This window comes from Pyxicephalus adspersus, chromosome Z, assembly GCF_032062135.1.
Source record: "Pyxicephalus adspersus chromosome Z, UCB_Pads_2.0, whole genome shotgun sequence".
NCBI classification, from domain to species: domain Eukaryota; kingdom Metazoa; phylum Chordata; class Amphibia; order Anura; family Pyxicephalidae; genus Pyxicephalus; species Pyxicephalus adspersus.
This window is the reverse complement of record NC_092871.1, coordinates 39779494-39805532: the sequence shown is the minus strand read 5'-3', so window position 1 is coordinate 39805532 and position 26039 is coordinate 39779494. Positions and strand designations below refer to the sequence as shown.

Below are 26039 nucleotides of genomic sequence, written 5' to 3'. Positions count from 1 at the left end.
AGACCAGCCTACCTAGCATCAAAAAACATGTCACATTTAGGAGTCACTTAAATGTAAGAGTCACTTTCTATTCTTTCTTTCCCCACTCAGATGCACATTTTGAACATCCATCTTCATGATGTCCAAATGTCTAAATGCATTGAGACTTTGCCAGGCGATTGGCTGATCAGATATTTGTGCTGACAAACAGAACACAATAAATTGTGAGCAGAGAGTTGGGTTTAACTGCTTTAAGAGCCGATTCAAATCACTGGGGTCTGCCGCAGTTAAAGGACGCATGTTACTGTGCTCTATGGTAATACAGCCCATTTATTTGAATGCCCAGATCATGCATGCAATATTTTCCCCAGTGCACAGCAATGCAGTCATACTGCTTTACTAATGCAGGCATAATGCTTTACTGCCATTTTATTTTCAATACATTTTTATTAGGATTTTCAAAAAAAATTTTGTCACAAAATACAACACAGAAACTGATAAAGAAGACTGTACAATAAAAGTAACATATCGTTCCATCTGACCAAGCATTGATACCTGAAATAAATTTGTCATGTAAATTTGGCAAAGTTGTTAACAAAATACAGCGCAATATGAACAACCTTTGTTTAAAAACAGAAAAAATAAAAGAAGAAAAAAAAAGTGAAAAAACATGGACATACAATGACGAAACAACTATAAAAAACACGTGTGACTGTGATAGACCCAATAAAAGTGTTACTGCCTTTTTAAGTGCATTGAAAGCAGGTGAATTGAAATGGTTAGTAGGGATGCTATGCAGTAGGGATTCAATAGCAATTTCAGTAGTGTAAATTACTACTAAAATGTGCAATGCATTTGTATGCAATCATTGTTTTAACACCAGTGCATTTTGGGACACCAGGTAGTAGTGCAATAGGATACCTGTGGTATTGGAACAATTGAATTTGCAGCAATGATTTCAAATATTTGCTTAATTTTACCTCATTCAGCTGTGTTGTTGCAATGTATTTGGGAACAAGGAATGCTTGAAGGACATCCCTCTGAGTTCTTGATAAAGAAGACTGTGAAATGCCAACAATGCGGATCCTGGAATGAGTTGTTTTCAAATAAATGGCCAGAAGTCAACAGTTTGACAAAACTCTGCATGGTGTGGCTTTTTTGTGTCACAGAGTACCTAAAGAGTCCAAGTTTGAAATTCACTATCCATCGATCACCATTCTTACATCTAGTTTTCTTTTCTATAGCAAATAATTGCTATATGATAACCACATTGGCCAAAATTTTAGCCTCTCTCCTTAAGCTAGAATTTACAATCTCCTGCAATAACATACATGAATCATGCTGCTCTATATCAGCACATGATGGGTTAATCCCTTTCCACTTTCCACATTCAAGGCAGTCCATACACCTAGTGTTCATTTTTTTTCCTCATTTGTACTCTGCACTGTATGCAGACATACAACAGCATGTGTTCAGGTGTGTCTTGTATTGCAGGCAGGAGTGCCAGTTCCAGTTACTGTCCAATAACCAGGGACTTAAAATCATGTGTGAATGTACCTTCAAGTTTAAGGATTAATAGCCTCTATAGTGACAATGCTTTGTTTGTATGGAATATGTGTAACTGCAAGAGTAAAGGGATACCAGCCCTAATAGTGACAACGCACCATTTGTGTACAAGGTATGTGCCTACAAAGGTGAAAGGGATACCAACTTTTAAAGCAAATATGCACAATTTGTGAAGGTGTGTGAAAGGATCTGCTTCTTCTTCTAGTTCCTCGAATGCACCCTGACTTCTCCTTCAACCACAGAGACAGACGTCTGTAGAGATATCCCAATAACACACACGCACACAGTATGGTCTTAGGAATAGTCTCTGATCTTTATTTGACAAGCGGTCTCTTTATACACATTGTTACACAAGGGGGTCATGTTATTTACATACAGCTATTTACGTTTTAGCCATATATAGTGTCACTTGATACATTGCAAGGCATACATTGTACTTCAAAAACCTTTCGTCATCTGGTTACAGAGTAGACAGAAATAGAAATACAACTAGTATATACTACAAGTATATTTAACAATAATATTAACATTAATTAGCTATACAGTCCTAGTTAACCCTTCAGTGTGTACATGGAAGAGGTACAAATAACAGTCCTTAAAGGTGACTTTTCAACAATTGTACAGTTACTGCATGAAATCTGCATTTTTATTCACTACCATCACAAAACACAATAAAGAATGTTTTTTCCAAAACCCTGATGAAGACATCATTCTGTTCTCTGCCCTAAAGTGTATATGTTGCAAGGATGTCTCTTACCAGGTCATTCTGCCATGAAGATTCTAGTACAAACACTTCCTGTTGTAAAACAACATGACCATGTTCCTGCATTTTTATCCTATCACACAGGCTTCAAACACAGTCTATAAGTGGCCAGTTCAAACACATTCCATAGTGCATAAATATATACATGAAGTGACGAAATGTGCAGCAGGGAGATATTCTGTTATTCCAGCTATAGGTCTCTGAAAGGGCCTGAGACACTCCATTTTGTTTCTTAATCTAGTTTTTAGTTATGAGAGCTTAGTTATGAGAACTAAATGTATTCCTTGGTTGTTTAGACTATAAGTGTATAAACCTGATGTTCTGCCAAGATGAGTGTCCTTGTGAATTCTGCTAAACTCAGATAATGTCGATTGTTTATGAATAACAAGATGTTTTGTATGTGTCTGAAATTATGTTGCTAAACAGTTTCCTTTTAGAATACATATATTAGTAATTTTCCATTTCATTCTAATAAATGAGCATGCGCAATGGCATATTGTTATGATATATAAACTAATGTTTGTTATAATAAAGTTGGAGATTGCGTGATACCATACGAGTGTATGCGTCGTTGAGTGATTCTTCCCAGGCGCGCCTGTTCTGATATATGAGAGACTCTGGGATGGATTGAGAGGACAGAGGAATAGAGCCAAGAAACCTGCAGATCCTTTCAGCCTCCTTCACTACATCATGTCTTTTTGTGATGTTTCACAGAGGAGTATAGTCCTTGATCTTAAACAGATCATCTTAACAGCTGGTGCAGATTGTAAATCTGCCATTGCACTGATATCAGTATCTAGAGCCCTTGAAGTTTGGACAGAGTATGGATTTAGCAGACTCACCAAGTTTGTATATATATATATATATATATATATTTATTTATATACCACAACCCCTATTTATTGTACAGTGCTGCGTAATATGTTGGTGCTATAAAAATCCTGTTTACTAATAATAATTTTCCCACTCTTGATCGGAGATGTCAATATAGGGATCTTTCTCCCATTACTGTAGAAGTTTAAGGTGAGATCCGGTTGGTCTTGATACATAACATCTAATCAGATATCATAATGGGCCAGTCAACGTGCATACTTTTTAAAGGAAGCAGGACTGCTGAACTAGGAGTGCATAGTTGGGGTATTAGGAACTTTTTATTCTTTTTTTTTTAGCCAATATTCACCTTTGCAGGGAGCAGGAAAAGAGATCTGGCCACTGATTAAATTGTTGGAGTCCTGCAATGTACACATTCAACTTAGAATGAGTACAGATTCTGCTACAGTCTGTCAGTGGGTCATTCACTGAGATCCTAAAAAAGCACTGGAGAATTTGTATCAATGACAAACACTAGTAGAAACTTTAGCTGCAAATCTGTATGATTCATATTTTTTCCCACTTCCTGGTCTGTATGATCCATGTTTTCTCACGACTCCCAGGCTTTACAATTCATGTTTTTTTCATGTTCCCATTCTGTGTTGCTTCCCTGACAATTAGCTCTCTGTCTATACAGTCCATGTTTCCTTGCCATTTATCACTAGGGGCACTCAGTATGCTTTATGTTTCCTTCTAGCTTTCACACTGTAGATTCCATGTTACCTTCCTGACTAGGAACTAAACTCCCACTCTGTACAGTCCATGTAGAATCCTTGTAACCTCCGTAACTATGATTTCCCTGTCTGTACATTTCATGCTTGCTCCCTATTATCTCACTATGGACACCCAGTCTGTTTGTACCAGGTTTCCTCCCTGTTCCCTCACAATGGGCTTTTATCTGTACAGTACTATTTTTCCACTTGTTCCCTTATCATGGACTCTCGATCCATGTTGCCACTCCACTATAGGTTCTCTGAGCGTTTAATCAAAGTTTCCTCCCAGTTCCGTTACTATGACCTTGTTGTACGTACAACCTCCCACTTTCCTCCTGCCATCTGTGTGTACAGTCCATGTTTCCTCCTGCCATCTGTGTGTACAGTCCATGTTTCCTCCTGCCCCTAGTGTGTACAGTCTATGTTTCCTCCTGCCCCCTGTGTGTACAGTCTGTGTTTCCTCCTGCCCTCTATGTGTACAGTCTATGTTTCCTCCTGCCTCCTGTGTGTACAGTCCATTTTTCCTTGTGCCCTCTATGTGTACAGTCCATGTTTCCTCCTGCCCTCTGACAGTCTATGTTTCCTCCTGCCCCTTGTGTGTACAGTCCATGTTTCTTCCTGCCCCATGTGTGTACAGTCCATGTTTCTGTACACACCTGCCACATGTGTACAGTCCATGTTTCCTCCTGCCCCTTGTGTGTACTGTCTATTTTCCTCTTACCCCATATGTTTACAGTCCATATTTCCTCCTGCCCCATGTGTGTACAGTCCATGTTTCCTCCTACCCCATGTGTGTAAAGTCCATGTTTCTGTACACACCTGCCCCATGTGTGTACAGTCTATGTTTCCTGCTGCCCCATGTGTGTACAGTCCAGTCTCTTCCTGCCCCATGTGTGTATAGTCCATGTTTCCTCCTGACCCATGTGTGTACAGTCTATGTTTCCTCTTGCCACATGTGTGTACAGTCCATGTTTCCTCCTGCCCTCTCTGTGTACAGTCCATGTTTCTTCCTGCCCCCTGTGTGTACCGTCCATGTTTCTGTACACACCTGCCCCATTTGTGTACAGTCTATGTTTCCTCCTGCCCCTTGTGTGTACAGTCCACATTCCCTCCTGCTCGATGTGTGTAAAGTCCATGTTTCTGTATACACCCGTCCCATGTGTGTATAATCTATGTTTTCTCCTGCTCCATGTGTGTACAGTCCATGTTTCTTCCTGCCCCGTGTGAGTACAGTCTATGTTTCCTCTTGCCCCATGTATGTACAGTCCATGTTTAATACTGCCCTATGTATGTACAGTCCATGTTTCTTCCTGCCCCATTTGTACAGCCCTTGTTTATGTACACACCTGCCCCATGTGTGTACAGTCCATGTTTCCTCCTGCCCCATGTGTTTACAGTCCATGTTTCGTCCTTGTTCCCTATGATTTTCCTGTGTGTGTACATTCGTTTTTTGGCTCCCTGTCTGAACAATGTTTCCTCACAATTCCTTTACCATGAGCATCTTGGCTATGGGCACATTGTTTGTAGAATCCGTATTTCCTGCCTCATTATGGACTCCCCCTGACCGTACAGCTCGTTTCTTCCAAAGCCTGTGTATGTACAGTTCATTTTCCCTCACTATAAATTCCCCATGTATTAAGTTCACATAGCCTCCCTAAATGTGGAGTCCCTGTGTTTACAATAAATGCTTCCCTCCTCTCTTAGTATACACTCTCCATATGTACAGTTCATGTCTCCTCCCTTGTGGTTTCCCTGCATATGTTCAGTCCTTATATCCTCCCAGTGTCAGTACACCACGTTTCCTCCTGCTCTCTATGTACTGTCCTCCTTCCTGTTGGTAGTCCCTCCCTCCACACAGCTGCACGTAGGCAAGGCCTACAGGCGCCATGGCGGAAGCTCGATAACAACATACGCCATTAGCCGGGTGTCAGAGCAGCGCGGCCCGTGAACGCCAAATCTGTCAGCGCTGGCTCTGTTAGCATCCAGAGGGCGCCGTGTTTGTGTCTTGTATATTACTGTGATAGGGTTTGCAATGTTTATAAAACACATATTCCGGGCTCCGCAGGCGAGGACAAGCAGAGAAATGCGCATGTGTATGGCTGTCTCTGCCCCCATTATCTCCACTTCCCCTTAACCCTTCCATGTAAGGTGGCGGCAGTTTGTGACATGATTATACCAGGCGGACTTTATAATGGCTGCTAATCCCCCGGCCAGCTTGTCGTATTGTGTGCTGGAAGTGATTTGTAATCCTTGTGCTCCTTTCTATGCTGAAAACTTATTTCCCTGTTGTGGATTCCAGCATAGATCTTTTCTTACCAGCCAAACAAAAGAGCAAAAAGAAAGGTTTTTACTCACACGATGGAGGATTCGCCAACAGCCATAGATTAGTTTTCATTGTTTACTCACATTACAATAACTTTAGATATTCATCGACCCCTGCTGATCTCTGACAATAATTGTGGGCAGCTTCTGGTCTGCAATTCACACAGGTTTCACACTGTATTTGTTAATCAATGCACAATATTCACTGGGTGACCACACACACACACACACCTACATCCGGTATATTTTGTAATATTTTGTTTATTCTAAACACAAACACCATGAATGTCCCTGAGAATTCCCATCATTTGGTGTATACATTGCAGTCATTGGCTATAACTCTTTAAAGCACATAGCTGAGGGATGAATCTTTTATTGGAATAAATGGAATAATATTTCACACACACTTATAACACATGTCATATTCACACCAGAAGCAGTGATAGGGAGGTGCAAAGTGTGCCACTGCACAAGGACCCTGTACCCTCATGGTCACAAGAAGCCACCACAGGGGCCCCAAATCAGTTTTGCTCAGGGGCCCAGTGTTGGCTACATTCATCACTGGTTTGCAGAGTAAAAACACTTGCAGAATCTTGCAAAGTTAAATGCCATACATGAAATACTTTGTAAAAAATGTGTTCTTGTGTAAAATCAGAAGTGTGGTTGGGCTTTTTATAATATTACACAGTATTTATATAGTGCCGATATATTACACAGCGATATACAAAGTCCATAGTCATGTTTACTAGCTGTCCCTCAAAGGGAGAGCTCACAATCTAATATACCTACCTCAGTCATATGTCTTTAATACAGTTTAAAGTTAATTTTGTGGGGAAAGCAATTAACCCAGGGGTCAGCAAAGTTTTATGGCCACTAGAGCATTTATGGGGTGGGCGGGAGCACATTGACCAGACCCGCCCTAATGGCTCTGCCCACCACCAGGGAACGCCCCCTCAAGTGAAATCCCTCTCCTCCCTATGTATTGTGGAGGAGGGGGATCTACCTTCAGGGAGTTTTCCCTATTTACCGTGCCGGCGGAAGTATCAACGCCGGTCGCAGTAAATAGGAGAGCAACTGCAAGGGGGCGGCACCAGAGCTCCCATAGTTCCTACCACCCCCTGGCCGATCCGCCAGGAACCTGCGGCTCCGGAGCCACGGTTTGCCGGCCGGCAATAAACCGGATCGGCCAGGGGGCGTCAGGCCCGGAACGAACTACCGGCTAGGTCGCATCTGGCCGACCCCTAAATTAAGCTAACTGCATGTTTTTGGGATGTGGGAGGAAACCTGGCTGAGATTCATTTCTGGAACCCAGTGCTGTAAAGGTCAGAGTGCTGCCTTTAAGTGAGTTTAATAAATGACTGAATATTTACCTCTTCAGGAGGCATTAAGTACCATTAAGTACTACCCAAACTTTCTTTAAAATGTACAAACTTCATCAAAATGTTGTATTGGATGGGATTGGATGCCCATGTCCCCCACCAAGCACTGTGGTCCCATTTGCTGGCCCCTTCACCATTACAAGACAAGGTGATGATGTGGATGGTAGTAGGAGAAAAACAGCATGGGTACTGGAATCACCCCTAGGAGAATCTCATGATGATTATATTAGGGCTAGCAAAGTGCTCATGTCCCCCAAGCATTGTGGTCCCATTCTCCACACCCTACGTCATTATAAGACATGGTGGTGATATAGCAGCCAGTAAAAGAAAACACAGTGTGTGGCGGGGGGGGGGGGGCCTGAAATCTGACACAACTGGGGGGGTGGCATGCTGATTATTTTAAAGACTGCAAATTAAGTATGAATGCTTGTGACACACTGGGCCTGAATTATTAAAGTTTTATGAGAGAACCTGGGAGATCAAGCTAACTTGGAATGGATTTTATAACATTTGGCAACTAATAGAAAATGACTTTTAAAAAAAATCCATTCCAGGTTTGCTAGATCACCCAGGTTCCCCCATGATAGGCTTTCTTCTCTTTTAAACCAGGCACAGTGGCTTTAGGGAATCCCCATGTATTTTGGTGACTAACAAGCAAGTGTGCAATGAATAATTGAATGAGACCGTACAAACTTTTATTACAGTCAGAAGATTGGGGATCATTTATAAATCACTGAACAGCTGCAGGTTTTATTTTTAGAAGTAGTAATGAAATTAGGAATTCCATGTGTGTCTTGCTTTATTTTCAAAAAACAATGGCTGTGCTTTGGCACTGTGGCCCCTGCCGTGCAGGCCTAGAGTCAGCCATTGATATTATACACATGAACACAGAGATTGCATGACATTTTCATATTCAGGGCTGACATTTGTGACTATAGTCAATAGTGTAATAGCATTTAATTGAACACTGATGGCTCCCAAGTAGTTCTAGCGTTAGACATTATTATTATTTATTTAATAACTATTATTATTAAGACAGGCAGCTGCAAGTTTTTTTCTGATGGATGGAGTTTGTAGCACACAAGGAACTATTCAGATGTGTCGGGGCACATATGGTTAAACAGACTCTGCACCTGTTGCTGAATTGCAGAAATCTATGGCTGACAACAGATGACATGTCAATGGTTCTCCAATCATACCACAAATCATTTCCAAGGATTGATTGAATATAAAGTGAGCAGTGCTGTGTAACCAGGGACGTGATACAACCAGATTGAACAATAAATATATGTATGGTACTGACTCAGCAATCTATGCCATAGGCAGGCTCTTGCAGTACACAGGTATTGCTACATCCATGGGATTGTAATGTGAGTTTGCCGTTTAGTCATTTTGTAGTTCTTGTTCTGTGCAGCTTTACTAAAGACATGTAACTGAAACTGTTTTAAAAACATTCCAAATTTGGAACTTATTATTAGCATTTTGTTAGTTGTGTATTTGACATGGAAAAGTTATTCGATTGGTATGATGGCTTCAATAAACAGGAGTAATAGTTGCACGAGTTGCATTTCCTTTCTGTCTGGGAGTGAAGAGGTCACATAACTTGTGTACACTTCGGCGGCGCAGGGGTTAATCAAACAGACCAAGGGGTCTGCCCAGTAGGTGGCGCTGCGTGACAGCGAGAACTGGCCACCGCCTAGTGGCCGCCAGGTGGCGCCTGCGCGCCTCATTCCACTTCGAGCTGCTGAGGAGCGAACAACTCAAGCCAACCCCGAGCTGCCGCCGCCAAAGCCTCTCTCATTTCTAATCTCGGGCCGGATTTGGTATTGGGCCTGGTTTTGTGGTGACTCTTCGGTCTAGGATCAGTATCTGTGTCGGTTTTTGGGGTTAGCAGCAGCTGGCGGGACGAGGCCCTCCCCCGGGAGGCGCGCTGTGTTGGAGCTGAGGTAAGTTGTAAAATGGCGGACACGTTGGTGGAAGTTTCCTCGGCGCGGCCTTGTTGTGTTGTGAGCTGTTTTCTCCGCTTAGTTGTCGGAGGTAGGTGAGAGTCCGGGGCCTGGCCCGGGGAAGCTGTGGCGTCGGGCGGGTGTCCTAGAGGAAGGCGGGGAGGGGAGAGGGGGGGGGGGGGGCTGTGGAGGACGCGGCCTTTTCTTTCAGGGCTCTGCCTGCTTTCCCGCTGCCCCCTTTTTGGTTTCCTGCACAGTTTGTTGTACCTGGGCCGGTCTATTTCCTGGATGCCGGTGTGTACTGCGCATATATCAGGGCTGCCACAAATCCCCGTGTTCTGTAACCCATAGCAACCACAGGTCACATCTGTGCGGCTCCTTGCACCCCGAGCTGGGCCAGCCTGGTCTGGGGGAGTCGTGCTTACCCCGGGGGAGGGGGCCCAGTGGTTCGGGTACTGTACAGGCTTTATCCGATGTTTTGGCGCGAGTCTGTGCACAGTAACCTGGACTTAACCGGGTCACCCCGGCGGTCACATGCTGGATGCGGGGACACCTGGGAAATAAGTTATGGCCGCTGTACAGGTCAGGGGTCGCTCAGGTGTATTGTATGATTGGGGAGGGGGGAATCAATATTTACCTCACGTGATTAGGCTGTACTAAGGAGATTGTTGTCATTAGGTAATCAGAAAAGTAAACATAAAACGTTTTATTATTATATAGCAGGAGGGGTACAACTGCTCCTAGGGGGTTTAATACCATCTCTATACCTCGATAGGGAGATTTCCCTTCACTTCCGGTCTATAGAGGCAACAGGAGGGGACAAAATATACGGGGGAATCCTTTTATGGCTCCTGCATAGAATATGGTAGCTGGTGGAGATAGTAACTTTGTATTTCCCAGTGGTGTTTAGGCTAATAGGGGAGCAATGGCAATAAAAACATGATCTAACCTTGTAAAAAAAAAAAAAAAAAAGTTTTGCTATTCATGTAATACATTTCTTGAAAGGTTACAGGATGTGTGTGGGTGCAGTCAGCAGGCGGGTGACTCGGTGTTGGGATTCGGATGGATTCTCCTGTTTGGTTTGCAGTGTGAGATTAGTGATTGATTCCCAATGGGGCCCCATGCGATGTGTAAATAGAGGTGCATGCGTCCTCCGATCAGCTGTAACATATGCTGCACGCACACCAAATATTTCATGTTGTCACTCATCTTGGCTGAATATAAATTTCACAACATCTTCCATATGGTTTTTTTTCTGCACAGTGGTGATCCAAGTGTAGTTCTCCCTCCATGTATTGTCCTGCAGGTTGTTCAGTGTTGTATTAGCTGAGTGTGTCACCCTGATATTTGTATGGGACGGTGTGTTTGTGTTGCCGTGTATATTCCTTATTTGGTGTCATGGGATTCTTCACACTGTTGTCTTCCTCATCCCACAAGCACAATGTTGTCAGAGGGAGGGGAAGATCAGGTAGTCTAACTGCGTCATAGCACTGAGGGGCCTTGGAGCCGAGCGCTGCCGCCCTCCTCTCCTGTGGCTTCCCATTTGTTGGTGGTGCGGGGCGGGTGTGGTGACAACTTGCCTCCATATACAACCTCTGCTGCCTCCACTTTGTCACTTGCTCTGGTTTGTCCTAGCATGGCGTGTTTACTTGCTGAGTTTACACTATAACCTGTTGTGCTGCATTCTGTACACAGCCAGAACATGACTAAGGGGAATAATGCAGCTATGGTGTGGTTGTATGAGTCAGGGAATGGAATATACAAATCCTCCAGTATTAATAGGAAGGAAATCCAGAAACATAAGAAATTGACACTGAAAGCGCCTCAGGCTCAGACCACAGCCAACAGTGTAGACATGCATTAGGATGTGTATCTTTTTAGAGTGATGTGTTTCTTTTAATGTTTTGTTCACAGCAGAAACCAAAATGTCTAATTTTTCTGTGCTTTGATGATACATTGCAGTTTGTTATGCTGGGCTGAGCATCTTTGGTGTGACTGCAATTTTCACTCATTTTTAATCTTTTTAATGTGTATGGACAGTGTACATAATTTGAAATATTTTTTTTTTAATATCCACTTTAACTTAAGCTTAAGTTGTTGGATCATTTTTATTTGATTGCCCATGATCTTTCAGGTTGAGCCAGTGCAGTGGTTTGCTGAATGTGGTAAAATGGTAATTGTTAGATGCTTTGTGAACTGGTTACGGAAAAGTACACTGTGCGGTTACCAAGAGACATCACATGTATGACAAAGCATGACTGATAAGGTGTATGACTACTTCCCCATAAAACATGTCTAAACACAAACATTCCATATATCACTGCATGCATTGACGTTGTTCCTTGTTGGTGCTGTGTGAAGGAGCAGCATTGTCACCCAAGGCCAACTGCACGATTTTAACTCCTTTAAAACCTAGCGGTGTAGTTTTTTTCTTCTTCAGAAGATGGCCGGGATGACTGGCAATCTTCCCGTTTTCAGATTTCTCTTGTGGTTCTAGTGGCCCAAGAAGTCACGTCAGAAATGTATAGGAAATGCAGTCATCCTGTGTGTAAGGTATCCTTGTGGTATTTATGGCCAAGAACGTTGCTATGTGTTGTGCTCAGCAGCCCACTTTAATTATATGAGTACACTACCCAATGGTGTACATTGCACACAGATCTAGTGCAAGCTGCTTTTTTTTTTTTTTTTTTTTCAAAACTCGCAATGCACACAGTTTTGTGTATTAGTGTGTTTGTAATGTGTGTTTCAAGTGTCATTAACAACAAATAGCTATGCAGTGCCCCAACTCATGTGCTGTGCATCTCAGGAACATGTTTCCACATGGAGCCGTGTGTTAACATGATACGCTAGTGTAAATGAGCACTAATCCTGATTCTTTGGCAACTGAGGGGAATTTCTTTATTTCCTGTTGAGTTTGTGGGACATGAAGTAAACACAAATATTTTTAACAGGACACACAAGTCAATGCACATAGTTAAAGGGTAGCATCTCTTCTTGAAATCATTTTTCCTTGTCCCATTTGCACTAATTTTGGCAAATATATCAAGAGATAACAGATCACTGACAGGTTGTGTTTTTTTGTGTCATGAAAAGTTAACAATTTTCTTAATAGTTAGGAAATTTTCTGTTTAAAAGAGAAAATAGGATTATACATGGCTATCAGCAGATATTATATTGTTTCTCTATTACATGTTTAAAACATCTTAAGCAGAATACAAACTTTAAATATGTAATATTTATATTTCAATATTTTTATTGAATTTTCACAAAAATAGGTACATGAAATTCAACAAAACAAAAAAAAAAAAAAAAAAAAAAAAAACGAGATAATACAAAATTATCAAAACTAGGGTCAGCAGGGTACAAACATATTCTTGACGACCTCAATGTTCAAAGTGACAAGGAGAAAACCATATACAACAGTGGTGTGAACAATGAATAAACCAAAATTGCAACCCCATTATGGAAAAAAAAAAAGAAGAAAAAATAAAAGACAACGACAAACATGGAACAAGTAAACAACCGGGAGGGGGAGGGGAAGGAAGGAAGAGGAAGTCGCTCTAAACAGTAACACTAGTGTGTAATATGTAATATTTAAAGTATATTATTTTACCTGTTATTTTTTTCATATTTTGTGGAGGGGGAAGAAAAAAACTTGCACAGTTTTTAGCAGGAAAGAAAGCTTGTGTTACTAATCTTTCTGTGTGTGCTTGATATGAAAATGACATTTGGACACAGTTTGTTCTAAAGTTATCACATATATCATGTTCTCAATTGTCAGAATGTGCTTGTTAGCTCCAGTACAGAGACATTTGCTTTTGTGTATGTTGGTGACAATGTTTCTTGGTGTTTTGCCGACCTATGGTTGTGTTTAAAACTTATTGGTGGAATAAGCATATACAGCAGTTCCACATAATATGTAGACTAATTTGGAATATTATGTTCATACAACAAAACATGAGTCTGGTGTGTTGGAAGATCCTTCTAATGTTGAACACTGGTAGCTGCTGCTCACTAGACTCTCGCGTCCATAGCAGCCAGCTTAGATCATTTTGCTAGTGGCACTGAGGATGGAAGTTCTGCAGCATCAATGTGTTGTTGGCATTTTGCTGCTACTGATAATCTAATACAGGGGTGCCAAACTGATTCTGGCCCATAGCGTCCTTTTTTTGGCCCCCAAAGGAATCCTAAATATAAATTACAGCTGGCCCACCGCTGCATTGAAATAGTGCGGCTACTACGATTCCCGGCATCACTGGCGTCTATAGACCAGCGGACTCTCTGCCTATGCGTGGCCCCGCATTGGACTGTTTTATAGACGCAGGGAATTGTAGAAGCGGTGCTTTTTCCGTGAAGAGGGAGTTCAAGCCACTCAAAACATTAAAGCTAGGTACACATGTGCAATAATTGTCGTTAGAAAATGAACGACTAATGATTATGCACGATTATTTTGAACGATCGTATTGTGCACAATTCTGTAGCTGCTGTAACGATACGATCATTCAAATATAATCCACCAATAATGTACACACGCTTAGATACAATCGTTTGGACGATCCAGGAAAGGAAAATGAAGGAGAAAGTGTGCCGCAGAACTATCCATGATCACTGAACAATCGTAGACACAATAGATTGAGAACAATCGTTGCCCAATCAGATCTGCCAGGGCGCTCACTCCTCGTTCATCGGCGTCGTTGTGCACTTAACGATTTTCTGATGAACAATCGTTAGTCGTTTGTTTCCAATGATAATTATTGCACGTGTGTACACAGCTTTAGCCCCGCATTGAACTGTTTTCCTGACGCAGGGAATTGTAGTAGCGGTGTTTTTTCAGTTTTAAGTTTGGCCCGCGACTTTGTCTAAGATTTAAATTTTGGCCCACTGGGTATTTGGGTTTGACACCCCTGATCTAATATATTTACATTAATCACAGGTTAGATTGAAATATTTTTTTGTAAATTTTATGTGTTTGTGAACTTTAAAAAATACAAAAATGACACAAGTCTTCGGCTGCCTTTATTTTCTGTTCAGCAAACTGAGCTGTGCAGTTTTATTATATGTAAGAAGAAAACAGTTGTGTTTGTACTGGGCAAAAATCTGGCATGTACCAAAGACTCCTGACATCATCTATCCACCATGACAGATTGATAAATGACCGATGGGAATGGATGCTGTTGCCTCCCATATAGGGGAGCTCAGGGAGATTCTGCTTGCTCTTTGAAGTTGGAAGTGGTTCCAATGGTGCACACAGCCCAAGCAAAAAATCACAAGAGAAATCCTTCTCTTTTTCTATCTGAAACACAGAAACCCCAAATTGTTTGTTCTTACATAAAGATCTTCTTTAAGACCTTTACCATTCAGAGGAATCTATTTGTCCTTAAGTAGATTAAACACTTCCTGGGCTTGTCAAAAAATTTCCAGACCATCAAATTTGATCAGGACTTCATTGTGGAAATTTTTGAATATTTTCCAGCTGCAGATTTTTTGAGGATTCTACTTTAGTAAGAGGCCCAGTATGGCCAGTAATGGATGGTTTTTCATTTCTATTTAATCAGAGGTGGTTTTGTTTTGCCTTTGACATTTAGGCCCAGTCTGTTCCCCCTTAGGCACATATATTTGTTTATAATCCTAGAGAAAACTGAAATGTGTGCCTAACCTTTGGTGAAGGCTGGGGGAAGACATGTCTTATCCACCTGCAGGCTCCAGCCTATTTGGGGAAATATTTAACCTGTATAATTCCTTTTTATCCCAGAAGTCTTGGCCAATTTTTTCTCTGGGTTCTTTATGAACATGGGGCTATTGCCTGATCTGGCTGAAGATGGCAGCATCTGGATACAATCATCTCATGTCCATTTGTTAAGGTGCGTACACACTTCCAATTTTTATCGTTCAAAACGAACGACGAACGATCGATTGGGCAAAAATCGTTCGTAAAAAAAGTAACCAACGACGCCGACGAACGAGGAAAGTCGTTGGAAACGAACGACCGGACCGGCGGATCGGATTGGACGTGTGTACGATCGTTCGTTGATCGTCCATGGTCTGAGCATGCGTAATGAACGAACGTTCGTTCACTTTCCTGTCGTGCACATAGTTCCTCTATCGCTCAAACGATCGTATCTATTGTGTGTGCAATATCTACGAACGATCGTGCCGTTATCTCTATGTGCAGGATCGGTGCTATACGATCGTTCGTAGATATCGTGCAGGATCGTTCGTCGTTCGTTTTCCAACGATAATAATTGGAAGTGTGTACGTAGCTTTAGTGTGCTGACTAATGCATTGCAACTTGCACTTTTGAGTTGTGTGGAGTCATTCAAGGCAATGGATTTCTTTGCTGGCAGAGCCTTGTCAGTGTGGGCTGTACTGAGTCTGCAAAGTAGGAAATCGTGACCCTAATGAATATCACTTCAGTATTTCTCCACTCTTGTTGGTTGTAGCAAGATTTGGCAGTTCTCTTTATTATCAAATAGTTACTTACTTTCTCCAGCTCACACTAAAGTTAAAATCTAAAAGTACATGTAAACACAAATATAAATCTTTTCACACCAATATAATATCACTGTGTTGTATTTGTGCTGGGTAGGGGGCAGAGCTGGGATCCAGCAGGTCCATTCATTACAAGCTGCCCAGAACTTCAGAGGACAGCTACACCATTAACCATGCAAAATATTGGAATACCTGTCTGTATAACACAAAGCAAAATTATATTAATATATATATTTTAACCTAATACAAAATGATTTTTTTTCCTGTAAATCTAGTCCCAAGATTTATAGTTTGAACCCATATTATTATTGTCTTGTCTAGTTAGGTAAAAATCTGATCTTGCAATACAGACTTTTAATTTTTCTTCTTATTTTCTGGTCTCCTTACAAGCCAGTGGCTAGACTGTGAAAGGTGAAGCAAAAAAAAAAAACTGATGAGCGTATTTCGGTCACTCTGCTCTCTTTGCTATCCGCATGCTCCTTGCAGTGCAGCACAATTACCTGGCTCCTTATGTTGCTTCTCCCTCCCCATCTTTGAAATCTTGGAATTGAAAGAGTCAAACTCAAGTACTCAGCCAGCTTAATGGTCTTGAAGTGATCATAAGTAACATACTTTGTCCAAGAGGACAATGCTTATGTGCTATATATTATGAAAGGAGAAACGGCCCCTTTGGTTGTTCCCCGCTTTGGACTACTCTGATGAGCCCCATATCGGTGGGTTCCTTACGTAGTTCATAGAAAATAGTTTGTAAGAATTGTGTTATTGTTTTGACATTTCAGTTCGTAGGAAGTTATAACAATGCTTGATTTCTTTCTGGATTTACAGTTTTTTCATGAGTTAAGATAATATACTTCGTCTGAAAAAGTAAAACTAATACTTCCGTCACATTGAGGCACTGGTTTTCATCCTTGCCGGTGAAATAACAAGATTTTTTTAATAGCAGGTGGTCATTTGACCTCCCTGGATTCAGTGACTTCTCATTACACCAGAGTACTGTACCATGGTGGAAGATATGCTACTCTCTGACATCAGGTGTTTTGATGCCAGCTGCAGGATAAGCAATTAGGATTGTTGGTGGGGGAGGGGACATTTTCAGGCGTATCATTTGTCTTGAATGGGCAAAGGAACATTGTCTTTATAAACGGTGGCATTACCAGTGTGCAGTATCCTTAGTATGTCACCAACAATGAAAGGCTTACCACCAAATCTCCAAAAACTAAACTGAAAAAGGTAAATATTTTTTTACCTCAAGCTTTGTGTTTTTTCATAGGAAAATCCGGAAACAAATTAAATAAGCAATTAAGGAGTTTATCAAGTTTATTGTACACAGAGTATATGCATGTTCTAATGTTGCCATGGTTATTTTGGGAATTTTACATTTTGGAAATTTTAGAAATGATCTTTTGGTCATGGGTTGACAAGAATAGGTAACTCTTAGAATCTAACATTACAATAAGAAATGCGTCCCAATTTGTCTCAGCTTTAAGACCAGCTCTGTGAGAATAAAACTCTGCGCTTGTGAGTGGAAAATTAATTTTATGATTTGCATTACTATCCTATTCTACAATATTATTTCCTGAGGCTCTGTTCTGATTCCCATAATGTTGTGTATATTCGATGCAGATCTGTTGTCTATCCCTTGCAAACCCTGTTCAGATAATTAATGGAGAAAACATAATGGAGCAGAAAAAACCCCTTATTTTCCCTGGAGGTTAAGTGCGCATCACCCTAGGATGTGTCCAGAGTCAGATCACCTGTAAATGTTGATTGAGGCAAACAGGATAGCAGTAAAAAGTCATTGTGCACAGTGCCAATATAAATACTACAATGCACCTTAAAATGGTTATACCACTGCAAGCCTGTTATGGACTGTGTAAGAGGCATTACTGTGTGACTTCTGATATACCAATCTGGGATTTGGTAATGTCTCTACTATGCTGTGTACTGTTTTCCATGCTGCAAAGAGGAAAAAAAAAGCAATGTCTTTATGCTGAGACACAGCATGATCATTTTATATATATAATAATATTGTTGACATTTAAAACAGAAAATCAAAAGCGTTCATAAAAATCTTTGTTGGAAACTTTAACGGTCAACCCCACTATTCTTTAAATTCAGAAAAGTTTGTTTTTTTGTTTTAAAATTTAACCTGCCCTGAAGTGTTTCTTTACTTCTCCCAGGAGTGACAGGCAAGCATTTTCATTCCCTTTCATTGAAAAAGCTTTTCACTTAATGCTTTGAATCCATGGCAACGTAATGCTTAGAAGAAATCACCCACAGAATCACATCAGTTGTATCTCTTTATATCCCAATCTCTAAATTCTGTTCTCTGTAGATACACTGATGAGCCATAATATTAAAACCACTGGCAAATATTATAAAGGTCTTCCTTGTGACTCCAAAACTGTTCCGATCAGTCAAGGCATGGACTCCATAATGTAAAGGTGTCCTGTGGTATCTGGCAGATATTTTACATCTTGTAGAGGTAGTGCTCTGTGAATCAGTCTTTATCAGCAGTACTGGGAAGATTTAACAAATATTGTATGCCTTGAAGGAATGCTCTTTGGTTTGGAACCACACTGGTCTCAACGGCAAATCCTTGAAAGCATATCAGAAATAGATCTATGTGTTTTCTGATTATGTTTTCACTTGATTGATGGACCATGGTAATTCCAAAGAAAGTGTTTTTCTTTGTTAGAGGTCCATAATGATATGATCCAGGGAAAAAAACAGGGCCTAGAAAATAAGTTAATATTCATCCCAGCAAACACTTCATTGAACCAAAAACATTCTGTTTTGAATTTACTGCCTAATGCAGTCTGAACACTCACTCACAGTGTGTTCGGCCGTCATGGTATAAACCAGCCTTTATACATACATAAAACATATGTATGTACATTTGTTCCTTTCATTTATTGGGATGTTGCATGATACTTTATATCTCTAACCTAACAAATAGAGTAAACAAAACAAAGTGTAGAGTCTTCCAGAGACATTTTGTTAAAAAAACAAAACAAAAAAAAAAAACAGTTGCAATGCATTTCGGTTTATAAAGATGGAATTTTAACAGTTTTGTTTTTATTATCAGAAGCTTTTAAATTGGGAGCCCTGGGTTGCAGAAAAGAAATGTAACTTGATATGTAACTTGATATACTAGGTAGTTAGAAAGTTTGGTAATATTTCAGGTTAGGGTTAATGTTGATGGTCTAAAGGTCAAGTGTTCAGGTCATATGAGGGTTAGCTTTAAACATCAGCCCTAGGGTTAGGTAAAAGTTACAAGATCAAAGAATATAGAGGAACATAATTTTCCCATCTGTTAAGTACCAAATTTCTATTCTACCAGTACTACCAGTTCCATGCCATCAAAAGCCAACTGGCCATACTATAAGAGCAAAGGAGAACATAACATCTCCAAAATCCGCCCCTACCTGTCCTCTGAGACCACCAAACTCCTTGTACATGCTCTTATCATTTCCCATCTAGACTACTGTAACATCTTTCTCGCTGGTATTCCACTAACCAGACTCTCTCCTCTACAATCTATTATGAATGCTGCAGCCAGACTCATCCATCCTTCCCTCCGCTCCTCTTCCGCTACATCTCTTTGTAGTTCTCTCCATTGGCTTCCATTTCACCTTAGAATCAAATTTAAGCTCCTGTGCTTTGCCTTCAAATCCCTACACAGTTATTGTCCCACTTACATTTCTGACTTGGTAAAAACATCCTCCCCCTGCCGCTCTCTCTGCTCCTCCAATGACCTACTAATGACTTCCTCACTCATAACCTCATCACACGCACGGTTACAAGACTTCTCTAGAGCTGCCCCGACTCTCTGGAATGGTCTTCCTCGTCCTATTCGGCTTGCTCCTACTTTCTGCTCATTTAAAAGAGCGCTCAAAACCCATTTTTTCAAACTTGCCTACCCATCTTTTTCTGTCATTTGAAACCATCACTACTTCCCACCACTACATATCTCCCATGTGTGAAATTCCCCCACCTATTAGATTGTAAGCTCATCGGGGCAGGGTCCTCTCCTCCTGTATCACTGTCTGTATTAGTCTGTCATTTGCAATCCCTATTTAATGTACAGTGCTGCGTAATATGTTGGCGCTATATAAATCCTGTTTAATATTAATAATAATAAAATGCTACAAATTGCTGGGCCAGTTTGAAAATGTAATCCCACCTCTTCGTCCTCCGTTTGATCTGGGCTTCTCCAGTTCTCCAGGGCAAATATGTTACTAAATGCTCATAAAATGTCACTATTGCATTTTATGTATGTGGTCTTAGTATTATCTGTTTCCAATTAGCTTGTATTTGTTAAAAGTTATACCATATTGATATTTTCAGGTGACTTTTTTTTTTTTTTACCTTCTTGGTTTTTCAGTGTAGCAATATTCATTACATATTTTTTAAATAAACTTGATTTTTTCCCCTGATGAGGGCTGACAGTGTTTAGTATATTTAGACTTTGTTGGAGATAATAAATGTTTTTCCATTTACTAAGATACACTTTGTGACCCAGTAGATGATTCTTAAAATTCAGTCAGTTTACATTACTGAACATATTGCCCAACCATCTATTTCTTCATCTCACCTGCCTAGAAAAAGACAAGAAGAGTGAATTATGCATTGAGTAAGGCTGCGTACACACGTGCAATAATTGTTGTTGGAAAGGAACGATCCACCAAAAATCGTTCGATATTTGTTAAAAAAAAGTGCACAACGACACCGACAAACGAGAAATCTCGTTGGAAAAGAACGACCACTCTTGCAGATCTGATTGAGTGACGATCGTTCTCAATCTGTTGTGTGTACAGTCGTTCAGTGATCGTGGACTGTTCTATGATACACTTTCCCCTGTGTACATGTCACTTCCTGCATCGTTTGAACTATAATGCTCCTAGTGTGTGTACATTATAGGTGGATTATATTTGAACGATTGTATTGTTACAGCTTGTACAGAATCGTGCAGAATACGATCGTTCAAAATAATCAGGAATAATCGTGGATCGTTCATTTTCAAACAATATTTATTGCATGTGTGTACCTAGGGCAATCTTTAATGGGGAACATGGGCAAGGATAAAAAATGGTTAGACTGTAACTGGTACCATTGCTTTACCTGGCTTATTTGTCATAGTAGGCAACAACAGTGTACCTTTTAGTTATTTATAACTTGCTCCCATGTTGTAGGGGGCTGAAAAAAGTAATGATTGAAAAAAAAAAAGTCAATTAAAATATTTGGGTTTGTCCATGCGGCATTTTCCTACTGTATAAGGGGGAAAATCCAAAAACATTTTGTCTGTGTTGCTGTTGGATAAATTTTCCCTTCCTGTATGGGAAACAATTACCTTTTTTAAAGTCTGTGAATACTGTGCTACAGTGAATATTATTATTCCCGTGATTGTTTTTTTTTTTTTCAAATAATATTCTTGTAAACTTGAAACTTTAATTTAGAAAATTAAAACAGGTTAATATAATTGTATTGGCTTGTTAGTGTGTGTGGCCTGCAAGCAATCTCTGTGTCAAGCAAGCAATCTCACTGTCTCCCTGTCCTTTTTATAGGATTGTATTTATATACTTATTGACGAATGAGGCAGGAAGATGACCATATCCCACGAGCATGCTTTTCAGTAGGCTGTGCTAACAGCACAGTCCCTAAGTCCCCCCCCAGTCCCTAAGACAAAGGCTCCGGGGTCATTTCTTATATAATTCAACAAACTGCTAGTGAGCCAAATGATCATCGTTAGAGCCGCAGGCAGAGACATTGGTAAGCACTTGCTTAGTTTGACATAAACTGTTCATAGCGGCTGGGTGTCACAGGTTACAAGCAAACTGCTGCGAAAAAAGTCAGAGAAGGCCAGACTCTGCCATGGAGGCATTTAAAAACTAAAAAAAATACTGTTCAGCAGGGAAAAGGTTTTCTCCCGCAGCTGGGGTAACCAATAAAAATACACAGAATTCTTCAAATGTGCATGCCCCCCCCCCCCCCGCACCACAGAAAATAAAACACAGGGTTCCCTTTTAACTGTTCCAACATTGTAGTGTTCTAGTGTTGTAGGACAGGACCTCTTCCTCAAGATCTAGTCCTACAAAACTGATGTAGGGGTAGGGGTTGTTGGGGAGTTTTGGGGTAAAATCTACAAGCTCACTTTACTAGTAATAAAAAAAAAACAAATTCGGGAGTACAATAGTTAAAAAAAAAAAAAAACCTTTCCTACAGAGGTAAGTGTTAAATGTAAGTATTGTTCTCTAACACCATTGAACTAAATATATATATTCTGTATTCTCATCACTAAATGGTAAATTCACCTAAATGCCATACCAGCTGAGGGAATCCTGGATAAGACCAGATCATTAACACACTATAAAACTATGGCATGGATCTTACTAAATGTGAGGCAACCTGACCTGCATCAAATCTCCTCATTACTTGATAAGTTTTCACCACCGTATTTATTGAATGTTTGGCTGTCACCACACTCGACCACTCCGCTCATTTTTTATAAAGCGGCCAAATTGGTGACCACAGCTAGGAAGTGATCACTGCACAGCTGCCCTCGCTTCCCAGTTTGACGATACCAATTATTGTTCCACAGCAATTACAATTTTAAACACATCAGGACCAACCTATTCCTAAAGAAAAAACACTGAACTGACAGGCGTCTGCAGGATTATTGCTCATACCCAACACATAATCACTATAACAAACTCATAGTGATCTCAATGTTAGAACACAGAAATGTCTACTGTGTGTGTATAGTATGTACAAGAAAGTAAAGTGTGCTTGAAAAAGAAATTATAAAAACGTTTTTTTCCCCTCTATTTCCCTTTGATCTATTTTTATGTGTGAAAAAAAAACATGTACACAAGTTTAGTGGTAGACCTGTTGTTAGTATATATGATTCAAAACCCTTACACTTTCAGCCTCTGTACAGATTTTCTTTAAAGTAAAACTGTGGCCAAACAATGAAAATTTACAGTATTATAAAGACCTTGCAGTAACATTCAGTGTTTGGTTACACTGTCTGTAATTTCCTTCCCCATAGCAAATTTTTAGTAACTGAAATATATTAATAAAGTTAGCTAGGATTTTTACTTGCCTTATTCTTGTCTTCCACTTGTTGCCACTGCTGGCACTGTTTCCGGCTAGATCCTTGGAAATATAGTGCCGCCAAAGTCTTTTGTGAATATGCTCTTTTAATGGGCTCAAGTGTCATCTTTTGAGATTTCATCTGCTCTGCATCCCCTAGGAATTCTTCTAGAAGGATTGTTTTGTCCCACACACTCCACTTTAACAAGCATTAAAAGTGAAATAAGCCATCTCAGATCTGGTTGCATAAACTGTTGATGGATCCTCACACAACAAAGGTCCTGGTGTCAGGGTGGCAGTTACCTGTTGTTTTTTGTAAAATAGAAAGCTGGTAGATTAAAAAAACAAAAACAAAAGGATAAGACATTTCAATATCTCTGTTGTATACTTTGGAGATTGATTTGTCCCCAATTTGTATAGCTACATAGGGGGATTGCTTGTACTAAGGTCATCTTCTAATGTGCAAAATCTAGACAGAAGTTCACTTTAACCACTGGATAGGGTGTGTTGATTTGCTTTAAACAAGTGTTGTTTTCTTAGTCCAAGGCAACCTTTCTTGACCTTTTTAACATGGAGGGTGAACATTTAAAAAAAATTTGGTGTAGTGGTCAATAGGAAGAATATCTCTTAAGGTGTTGGTCATTGGAAACAATGTTACCCTTACAGGTAACCTAAAATGTCAGTGGTGTTACTCAAACTGGCCTGAGAGGCACACATTGTTTATTGTTCAGTGAACACCTGGCAATTTCTGGAGAAAGCATAGGGCCCCCCATAACCCTGGTTGAGAAACGCTGCTCCATGGTATGCAAAACGTACTTTTTGCATACAAAGCAGGACAGGAGGAGATCAACTGCAGGTTGTGTATCTCAGTAAATTCAGAATCTGTCATCACTGCTAGGTTGTAAATATTCCTGTGTGTTTATACCAGATCAAGAACTGCCACTTTCTTTTTTGCTCTCTCTACTTATAACACAGAAACCTCAAAAATTAAACTGGTATTATCAATGTTCCCCGCTGTCCCTTTGTTCCCAGGTGCACCACCTAGCACATTTCAGTAACCACCTGGCTGTTTTTGAGTGGTTACTGAATAGTTGGGTCACAATACAGGGACCACCACCCACCTACAGCTTCTTCCCACCCAGCCTTAAATAACTCTTAAGGAGAATACTGCTTAACAAATGGTCACAACAAAATTCTTTTATTTGTTTATTTGTCAGATTATGTATGTGCAAATAAAGTTTATTACTTGACCTACCTTCCAGATGTGTGGCATTTAGAAAAAACAACAAGCAACAAGCATTTAATTTGTAAATAACTTTGGAAAGTTTTGTAACAGAAACATAATGTCAATGTCCCCCATAGTAAACTATAGAATAAAAAGTACAGTAATGTACAGTAACTTACATTGTTTTGTTTCACCTTTATAGATTGTATAGAAAACAAATCATTTTTATAGGACAATGCCACAGAGAATGCATTGTTTATTTGTATTTTTTAATCAAAATATATTGAAATATCTTAAGCAATATGTGGAATCTTATTTTCCACATATTGCGGATCTAGGAATCCCATGGATGAAATGCAAAAATCTAGTCCGTAGGTTGGTATGCAGGTGTGAAAACTAGTATATTAATGCTTCTGAAATAAATCTTTGTAGCAGCTGACTCATCAAAGTTCTATTGGCTAAATTTGGCTAATGCTATTTTTTGTTCCATTATAATTACAATATGCTTATATATGAATATGAAAATCTTATACAGTGCCATTACAACCTAATATGTCACCTGGGCCATGTGATGCAGTACTATATGTGATGTACTACTGCTGGAACAAGAAAACCAGAATAGATCCTTTTAGACAGGGGAGTTTATCTGTCACTACAGAGGTTAAACTTTGTGTAGTCACATAGGATTACTGAAGAACTTCAAGGAAGATTTTATCCAATAACAACACCACCCTCTGTGGCCAAAAGTTGTATTGCAATTTAAAATATCTTCGGAGTAAATTTATAAACTAATTTAGAAAAAAAACTTCATAACTTTCACTTTCACTTGTGAGCTTTGAGTAGGGTATTAAAATGTGGTTTATCTGGCGTTTATTTCTTACAAAATGCTTTTTGACACAGCAGAAGTGATTTTCTTGCTAATACAAATATATATATATATATATATATATATATATATATATATTTATTATAGCACGCAAATATAGTTCTGGTAAATGTATATTGTTGATAATAGATACTTCTTTTTGGATCCTGTCGGTGTCTGTAGTATTAATAGTATGTCATAAAAAGAATGCTGGCAGATAAATAACAGGGTCAACCCCTGGTTGACCTGTCTGCAGTTTGCTCAATATTGCCTTGGGCTAGAGCTCCACCTTGTGATCTTGAAGTATGGCTGTTTGTTACTATCAAGGACATGGTGTACAGTTGTTTCAATGGGTTGTGGATAGTTGTTTGTTGTTTTGGTGGATTTTGTTTTGGTGTTTTTTTTTGAGGCAATAAATATTGGTATTTGGCATATTCATAAACTGTTAGTAAACTGTTGATCAATATTGTTAGTTGTACTGTTCATACAAGCTTGTTTCGTGTGTCTATGTATGGCTTAAGCTGCGTACACACTTGCACTTTTTGTCGTTGGAAAGGATCTTTCACGATCCTTTCCAAGGACAAGGGAGTGCACGATGCATGAACGGTGCTGTACATACAGCACCGTTCATGCTCTATGGAGAGGGGAGGGGGAGAGCGACGGAGCGGCACCCTGCTGCGCGCTCTCCCCTTCCCTTTCATTAGGATCGGCTGTCGTCCATCGTCCGTGGATCCGGCAGGTCGGTCGTCCGGACGATGGACGACACCGACTGTACACACGGCAGATTTTCGCTCCATAATTGGCCGATGCCGATTATCGGGCGATAA

At 40.1% G+C, this 26039-nt stretch overlaps 1 protein-coding gene and 1 long non-coding RNA gene across 2 annotated transcripts in view; one reads left to right on the top strand and one right to left on the bottom strand.

Moving 5' to 3' along the window:
* LOC140343602 (uncharacterized) overlaps positions 1 to 6396 on the bottom strand; it is a 40079-nt gene extending 33683 nt beyond the window's left edge. The window contains exon 1 of the long non-coding RNA XR_011923378.1: positions 6298 to 6396. This is a non-coding gene — a long non-coding RNA (uncharacterized lncRNA). The remainder of the gene's footprint in view (positions 1 to 6297) is intronic.
* A 2923-nt stretch (positions 6397 to 9319) lies between these two features.
* STAG2 (STAG2 cohesin complex component) overlaps positions 9320 to 26039 on the top strand; it is a 47795-nt gene continuing 31075 nt past the window's right edge. The window contains exon 1 of the mRNA XM_072430866.1: positions 9320 to 9538. The gene's annotated coding sequence lies outside the window, so the exon portion shown is untranslated. The remainder of the gene's footprint in view (positions 9539 to 26039) is intronic.